The sequence below is a fragment of the Eumetopias jubatus genome, unplaced genomic scaffold, assembly GCF_037043125.1.
Source record: "Eumetopias jubatus isolate StellerSeaLion01/CBP00866 unplaced genomic scaffold, mEumJub1_p1.0 scaffold_7, whole genome shotgun sequence".
NCBI lineage: Eukaryota > Metazoa > Chordata > Mammalia > Carnivora > Otariidae > Eumetopias > Eumetopias jubatus.
The window spans coordinates 80,345,922-80,349,572 of NW_028274813.1; the positions used below are offsets into that span (position 1 = coordinate 80,345,922).

General features: G+C 42.6%; 1 pseudogene; it reads left to right on the top strand.

Moving 5' to 3' along the window:
• Positions 1-272: 272 nt before the first annotated feature.
• LOC114221396 (uncharacterized) lies at positions 273-998 on the top strand (annotated as a pseudogene).
• The last annotated feature ends 2,653 nt before the right edge of the window (positions 999-3,651 follow it).

Genomic DNA, 3,651 nt, shown 5'->3' on the forward strand with positions numbered 1-3,651 from the left:
GGAAAGATCTGCCTGAATTGCATCAGTCCAGAGGACATCCAAGCTGAGAGATGGACAGTCTGAGTCTGGATGATGATATCAAGTCCCTGAACTCAGCACTACATAAGGTAGTTCTCGGGAGCCATCAGTGAGTCAGGAAATTCCCATTTTTTGTTAAGCTAGTTTGAAGTGGCTTTCTGTTTCATATAACCAAAAAGCATTACAGAGAAGCGGCTGCAGCTCTGAGCGGAGGAGGCAGGAAGCCAAGCATTGGCAGGAGCCAGGAGGGCACCATGCCCGGTATCACCACCATCGAGGCAGTGAAGTACAACATGCAGGTTCTGCAGCAGCAAGCCAATGATGCAAAGGAGAGGGCCGAACACCTACAGCAGGAAGTGGAGGCGGATAGGCGGGCCCAGGAGCAGGCTGAGGCTGAGGTGGCCTCCTGGAACCAGAGAATCTAGCTGGTTGAAGAAGAGCTGGACCATGCCCTGCAAAAGCTGGAGGAAGCCGAGAAAGCTGCTGATGAGAGTAAGAGAAGTATAAAGATTACTGAAAACTGCGCCTTAAGAGATGAAGAAAAGATGGAACTCCAGGAAATCCAATTCAAGCAAGCTGAGCACACTGCAGAACAAGCAGATGAGAAGTACGAAGGGGTGGTTCAGAAGTTGGTGATTACTGAGGGGGACCTGGAATGCACAGAGGACCGAGCTGAGCTGGCAGACTCCATTGCGAGGAGGTGGATGAGCAGATAAGACTGATGGACCAGAACCCAAAGTGTCTGAGTGCTGCAGAAGAAAAGTACTCTCAAAAAGGGAGACAAATATGCAGAAGAGATACAGATTCTTACTGATAAACTCAAGCAGGCAAAGACCTATGCCGAGTTTGCTGAGAGATTGGTAGCCAAGCTAGAGAAGATAATTGATGATTTGGAAGATAAGATGAAATGCACCAAAAAGGAGCATCTCTGCACACAAAGGATGCCAGACCAGCTCCTGCCTGACCTGAATGGTATGTAGAGCACCCCAGTCGCACCCTGCTCTTCCCCCGACACCAGCTCCAGCCTGAGGCCAGCCTGCCCAAAGCTGGCCTTGAAACTGATGGCTGATCTTTAACTGAAAGGCTGCTTTCTCCTTTTGCCACTTTCCCCACCCCAACCCCTGTGTCTTTTTCACTAGTGTCTGCCTCTCCCCAGAGATTGCAGTCAGGCTTGAGGCTGAGCTCCTTTGGGAATAATATTTAAGGGAATGTGAGCACAATGTGAAGTGTCCTTAAAAGTATGTTGCAATGGGGGCGCCTGGGTGGCTCAGTCAGTTAAGTGTCCAACTCTTGATTTCGGCTCAGGTCATGATCTCAGGGTCATGATCTCAGGGTCACGATCTCAGGATAGTGAGATCAAGCCCCATGAGTCCCATGATGGACTCGTGATCTGTGGGGAGTCTGCTTGAGATTCTCTCTTTCTCTCTGCCCCTCCCTCCGGCATTCTCTCTCACTCTCTCTCAAATAAATAAATAAATCTTTTCTTTAAAAAGTATGTTGTGATGTACACACTTTATAATTACCTTTTTCATTGCTGTTGATGTAGTGACCATTTGTAAAACATTATAAATAATTCCGCAGTTCTGAAGCAGCAGTCTAACCCCTTCCTCACATTTGGAAAGTCACTTTTCAGCTTACTGCATACTGCCCTCTCCACAGAGGAGGGAAAGCAAAAGGGGCCTGCCTTACTGAGAGCCAGAGCCCAGAAGGAGACCCATTCTGGGAAACATCACTGCTCTGTTCAATGTACCAGCTAAATTAGAAAGGTGATTCCAGAAGGAGTTAGCCAAAAAAGAGTATGGCTCAGGTTTTCAGCCTAGCTTTGAAAAACTTACTTTTAATTTTTTTCATCAGAAGTGACCAAACAATAAGATAGTGAGACCTCTATCTGAGACCAATTCCTTGTCCTTTCTTTACCCCTTACCCAACCACTCACGGAATGGTTCATCATGTCCCCCTTATGTTGAGGTGACCATTTACATGCTTTCCTGCCTCCTTGAAAGAAAAAAGAAAATTGTGTTTGCCACTGATTTAGTCACATGAAATAAACTCACCTTATCACCCTTTTCAGGGTCTGAAGCTGCTGTCTCTAAAAATGCCATCTCATCATGCTTTGTATCAGTTAGTGCTAGAGAAATCTTGAATAGCTTATGCACAGAATGGTTTTTAAATTTTATACTATTTTGAAACTTTGCTTTTTGGGGGAAAAAGGGGGGGGTTGGGGCACATTGGCCACCCTATCTGGCTGAGAACTCTACAGTCTATGGGCTGACAGTGTGCTGATCTTTTAAAGTTTCTTTCCCTACCCAATTCCCATTTTTGGTGAGGTTTCTCATATATATGTGATAAGTACATAAATTTTTATAAGTATATAAATTACTTATATAAATTGGTATTTTACCTCATAAAAAATGAATAATTTAATAAGAGTTAGATAAAATGGCTAATGTGAAAAATTTTAAATATATCACATTAATAATCAAAAAATAAAACTGAAGCATATTTTAGATACCATTTTTCACCTAAATATTTACCCAAAATTGTGATAATCATCCAACACAGAAGCAAAGATGAGATAAGAGAAGCACTCTCAAGCCCTGCTTGTGGGAATATAATTCTGCACAGATACTTCTGTTGGTTGAAAACCTCAGGAGCTTCCTGAATAAAATCTGAAACTGGCCCCAACACAGAGGGCAAGGAGAGACTGAAGAAAGACATATATACTGTCTTGATGATTACAGCTTTGTAATAGAGCTTGAAGTCTGGAATTGTGATGCCACCAGCTTTGCTTTTCTTTTTCAACATTCCTCTGGCTATTCGGGGTCTTTCCTGGTTCCATACAAATTTTAGGATTATTTGTTCCATTTCTTTGAAAAAAGTTGATGGTATTTTGATAGGGACTGTATTAAATGTGTAGATTGCTCTAGATAGCATTGACATCTTCACAATATTTGTTATTCCAATCCATGAGTATGGTACTGGCACAAAAAGAGACACATAGATCAATGGAACAGAATAGAGAGCCCAGAAATGGACCCTCAACTCTATGGTCAACTAATCTTCGACAAAGCAGGAAAGAATGTCCAATGGAGAAAAGACAGTCTCTTCAACAAATGGTGCTGGGAAAATTGGACAGCCACATGCAGAAGAATGAAACTGGACCATCTCCTTACACCACACACAAAAATAGACTCAAAATGGATGAAAGACCTAAATGTGAGACAGTAGTCCATCAAAATCCTAGAGGAGAACACTGGCAGCAATCTCTTCAACCTCAGCCACAGCAACTTCTTCCTAGAAACATCATCAAAGGCAAGGGAAGCAAGGGCAAAAATGAACTATTGGGATTTCATCAAGGTAAAAAGCTTTTGCACAGCAAAGGAAAGAGTCAACAAAACCAAAAGACAATGGACAGAATGGGAGAAGATATTTGCAAATGACACATCAGATAAAGGGCTAGTATCCAAAATCTATAAAGAACTTACCAAACTCAACACCCAAAGAACAAATAATCCAATCAAGAAATGGGCAGAAGACATGAACAGACATGTTTCCAAAGAAGACATCCAAATGGCCAACAGACACAATGAAAAAGTGCTCAACATCACTCGGCATCAGGGAAATACAAATCAA